The sequence below is a fragment of the Rosa rugosa genome, chromosome 3 (genome assembly GCF_958449725.1).
Source record: "Rosa rugosa chromosome 3, drRosRugo1.1, whole genome shotgun sequence".
Taxonomy (NCBI): Eukaryota; Viridiplantae; Streptophyta; class Magnoliopsida; order Rosales; family Rosaceae; genus Rosa; species Rosa rugosa.
The window spans coordinates 15,816,834-15,822,137 of record NC_084822.1 but is presented as its reverse complement, the minus strand read 5'-3'; the positions used below and the strand labels follow the sequence as shown (position 1 = coordinate 15,822,137).

General features: G+C 34.5%; 1 long non-coding RNA gene across 1 annotated transcript; it reads left to right on the top strand.

Moving 5' to 3' along the window:
- Positions 1-3,695: 3,695 nt before the first annotated feature.
- Positions 3,696-5,266, top strand: LOC133739024 (uncharacterized). Its single transcript, XR_009860409.1, has 3 exons — positions 3,696-4,155; positions 4,554-4,633; positions 4,736-5,266. It is a non-coding gene; the product is annotated as an uncharacterized LOC133739024 (long non-coding RNA).
- Positions 5,267-5,304: the final 38 nt, after the last annotated feature.

The window sequence follows — 5,304 nt, the reverse complement described above, 5'->3', positions numbered from 1 at the left end:
CTAACTTTGGAGCTACCAATATGGGTTCTATTTGGTACATTAACGTCCCTTCTTTTGTTACAGGTCTCTATGGACGTGATTTGACATCAGGCACTAACTACCGTTTTAGGTAGTTGATTAGTTTCTTCTTTAACTATTGTAATTGTTCTTTTTAGTTGTTTTTTCTCTGTATTAGTAATTGGTACTTTCAGTTTGTACTTGTTCAGCTTGTGTTTTCTTAAGGCAAGGTATTGGCTTCGCCCCCCTTGCTATGTATCTTTTCTTTATTTATTAACTAGCCTTCCTGCACGCGCTTACGCGCGTGCGGAAGTGCGGTGCTCGCGTGTGCGTTAAATTTCTATTTTATTTATCATGATTATTTCATATTGTCCATGTTTGCTTCAGTAATTTGCTTTGAAACAATATATCAATAGCCGATACTAATTAGTTTGCCCCAAAATGAATGCACAAAACCATATCAAAGCCAACCAATTTGTAATGGTATGCCGATTCTCATCAACCAAAAGAAAACAACAGCATTTTGCCATAACATTAACCTCAAATCACCTCAATTTCTTAGCAACCAAAACAGGAAGCATAAAACGTTTTGCTGCAAATATTCACACCTGCTACACTACACATTCATCCAGTTGAAAGTGATGAAGCTCGATCACAGCAATATTGCAGCTTGGGTGATGAAGACCTTGCTGAGTATACTTGCATACTTTCAATTTTGATGTTCAGAACTTAAGAAGAGTCGAATATCAAGCAGGAAAAATATGCAGTTTTTAAAGTTAAATTTACAGAGCCTCAACTCATTCTTTAAAGCTTTGATTAAGGTGTGGTTTCTTTTATTTAAAACATTAGAATGTCTATTTTCAGTACCTAGAAGTTTTGCACAAATTAGAGCTTTAGAATAGGGGTCGTCAACGGGCCGGGCTTTATTAAAAATAGACGGATCCAAGCCCGTCCATATAAAGCGGGCTTTGCGGGCTTTTTCGGGCCGGGCCGGGCTTGGCCTTGCGGGCTTTTTTGGGACGGGCCTTGCGGGCTTTATGTATAAATAAATATTTAAAGACACAAATATTTTTTTTTTTAATCAAGCTTTGGAAATTCATTTGATAATGATCAAATACAATCAAAGATAACATATCTATAATTCTATATTGTACCAAAAAAAAATCTTTATTTATATATCGATACTAATTTATTGATAAATAAATTTTTAAAGGCACTAATTTTTTATAAATCTATATTTATACATCATACACTCCAAAGAGCAACATATAGCAATTCAAAGAAAATGAGAAAACTGACCGTTGAATGTGATTATTACAATAAAATAAGAGTGTGGTTAAAAATTTAGTCAATTTCACCATAGTTTCAAACCCGATCGGATTGGTCAACTGTAGTCACTTGCATGTTTTCTTGGTTGACCGATGGCGTGATGAACACAAAACTTGCTTATTTTTTTACATCACGTTTGTAAATATTTCATCGATGGATGTGTGTGGACATAAGATAAAAATTTCAATTTTTAATTACAAATACGTTGGCCTATACTAATTTGTCTCCTAAAGTTGTATGACTTATACATTGCATTTAAATTGTTGAGGTCCATTCTAAAACAACCGTGAAGTGGAAGATGAATTTGGAGAAACCAACCGCTCGATTGAGAGATTGTAATATTTTATGGTGGTTGTAAAAAATCTAGCCAATTTGGTTATCGTTTCGAATTCGATCAACTAGGTCAAACGTAGTTACTCTTATAAACCTATATTTATATATCATACACTCCAAAGAGCAACCCCTATCAATTCAAAGAAAATGAAAAAACCGACCGTTGGATGAGTTTATTACAATAAATTATGAGTGTGATAAAAAATTTAGCCAATTTCACCATATTTTCGAATTCGATCGGATTGGCCAACCGTAGTCACTTATATGTTTTCTTGGTTGACCGATGACGTTACAACCGCGAAACGTGCTTATTTTTTCACATCACGTTTGTATATATTCCATCGATGGATGTGCATGGACATAAGATAAAAAAAAATTAATTTTAATTACAAACACATTGGCATATATCAATTTTCTTCCTAAAGTTGTATGACTTATACATTGCATTTAAATTGTTGAGGTCCATTCTAAAACAACCATGAAGTGGAAGATGAATTTGGAGAAACCAACCGCTCGATTGAGAGATTGTAATATTTTATGGTGGTTGTAAAAAATCTAGCAAATTTGGTTATCGTTTCGAATTCGATCAACTAGGTCAAACGTAGTTACTCTTATAAACGTATATTTATATATCATACACTCCAAAGAGCAACCCCTATCAATTCAAATAAAATGGAAAAACCGACCGTTGGATGAGTTTATTACAATAAATTATGAGTGTGGTAAAAAATTTAGCCAATTTCACCATATTTTCGAATCCGATCGAATTAGTCAACCGATATTTAGAATATATATATATATATATATATATATATATATATATATATATATATATATATATATATATATGCACATATTTTATATAGAAGTATAAGAACTTCCACACACACACACACACATATATATATTATATATATATCTATCTCTCTCTCTCTCTCTCTCTCTCTCTCTCTCTCTCTATATATATTATATATATATATATATATATATAGTATATATACAGATTCTATCCAGAGCGGAGCTCCGCTTTGAAAATTAACGTGTGAAGTTCGAGTTTTGGGTCACTTTTCGGTCGCATATCCACATCTCGACCGTTCAGTTTTTAGGTACTAGTGTATAGATCGTCTCTGCAAATTTTCAGCCAAAATGATGATCGCTAAGACATTGATAATTGCCTTAAAGCTAGTACGGTTCAGGTTGACAGATTCAGTCCGTCCATTGGTTTAAGAGAGTTAGATACCTTAACGATCATCAATTTGGCTGAAAATTTGCAGAGATGATCTATACACTAGTACCTAAAAACTGAACGGTCGAGATGTGGATATGCGACCAAAAAATAGCCCAAAACTCGAACTTCACACGTTAATTTCAAAGCGGAGCTCCGCTCTGGATTGGATCTGTATATATATATATATATATATATATATACTATATATATATATATATATAAGTTTGCTCAGGTGCGGATATCCGTACCGAAGAAAAAGGTGCGGATTTCCAGTTTTGACCCACTTTCCGATCATATTTTTACATCTTAGCCGTTCAGTTTTTAGATCCTAATGTATAGATCATCTCTGCAAAATTTCAGCCAATTTGATGATCGTTAAGGCATCCAAAATTGCAATTTACACGAACGGACCGAATCTGTCGAACCGGAACCGTTCGTATTTATAATGGTAAATTGCAGTTTTGGATGCCTTAACGATCACCAAATTGGCTGAAATTTTGTAGAGGTGATCTATACATTATGACCTAAAAACTGAACGGCTAAGATGTGAAAATGTGATCGGAAAGTGGGTCAAAACCGGAAATCCGCACCTAAGCAAAAAGTGCGGACGTCCGCACCGGAGAAGCGCTATATATATATATATATATATATATATATATATATATATATATATATATATATACAGTCCGGATCGAGGAAGGACGTCCGTGACTTTCTAATTCTGCAGACGAAACGATCTGAGCCGTTGATTTCTTTAATTGAAAAGTAACGGTTCAGATAGAAATCTTCCAATAACAAGTGGGTCAAATAGCTTTGGTACGCAACCCGACTCCCCAATCTCACCCTCGTCGAGCCAGAGTCATCGTCTCCAGTTCTCCACCCAAAATCCATGTCTTCTCACCATTGACGTTTGAAACTCGCCTCATGTTGCACAATTGTCGCAACCCAAGCTTCCTTCTTTTTCTTCCTCTCACAAAATTGTAGTCCTCCGATGGTATCGACCTCCCTTGGAGTTTTCGCCCCAAAAATTGAAGACTTGGAAGCACATATAGTCATCTAGAGTTTTTCTCGAGTATGGGTTCCCTCTTTTCTGATACTTTTGATTTCCAATTGCTTTTTTGTGTACTATGTTTTTCTTGTGACTGCTTGTAGATCAAGTGAAGAAGCCCATTCATGATCTGCTGTACGCATGGAGAAAGTTGAAATTGGAGTCATGGCAGGCATTGCTTGACGAAGTGCAGGATCAATAGTAGATTAATGCTGGAAAGGTAAATCCTCGGCTGGGCCAGTCCGGCTACTTATATTTGTGAAGGTTGAATATGTTGAAATACAGTTTGGCTAAGATATCGGATTGTGTACAGGGGTCTGGTGAAATAATAAACTAGATGCAAGTAACCTTAACTTTTCACGAAATCAATCTGTTGTCGTCTCTGTGTTGTAATAATTTTTCAATTTTTTTTTATTTACTTCATATATCAATGTTCTGATTTTAGTTGTAATTAAGGGAATCCTTTAGCATAAATTATAAATCAATTGATATGCATGTACATTATAAATCAATTTTAGTTGGCATTGTGAACTGTGTTGCCTTGGTCTCCAGGCTGTCCTGGATTTAAGTAATGAATTTTGATTACCTAATTTAATAATTTGTTTCAAAATTTTGTAGTTGTGGTTTTCTCTTTACTCAGTTCTACGAAAGCGAACTTCTCCTGATGCTACTGAATACAAATTGTCTACTATCCAAATGTATGTTGAGAGTAACTATTTACTTAAATAATGAAGCTGCTTTATGCAGAAACTTTCTTTTAATGATCTTTGAGGTTGTATGACACAATTGTAACTTTACAGTGTGGAGGACTTCATTTGCACATCCAGCTTTGGTGAATTTAGAAAAAGCCTTCAACTTCTTTTTGCGTTCCTTGGCCATATAAAAACTGGCATATGCCTTCAAGCTAGTATTTTTTGAGAGCTTCAGCTCAAGCTAGTACTAGGAAACCAGGGGCTCATTAGTTGTTAATCAACAGAGTAGCTATAAATATCGGTCGAATCATTTTAGACCAGTAAAAGTCTGTATATCATTGTGGGATTATCAATTCCCAAGGAAATATTAGTCCCACTTTAAAATGACTTGGCATATATTATATTTTATTTGCACTCATAGAAGGGAAAGAAGAAAAGAACAAATAAGAATATATAATTTATGTGGTTCCTTTGTAGTGTGCTTACGCCTGATCAAAGACTGATTTAAGTGTTGCTGCATTTTATCAATGTGCTTTAATATGCAAATAATGGAATAACTACAAAGGAAAACACAGTGATATATCATTTCTATCTTCTGCTTAACTCATTTATCCTTGTGTATCTGATTAATTGGTGAACTTTGCAAAGGAGTTTGAGACAGAACTTAAAAAAGAACC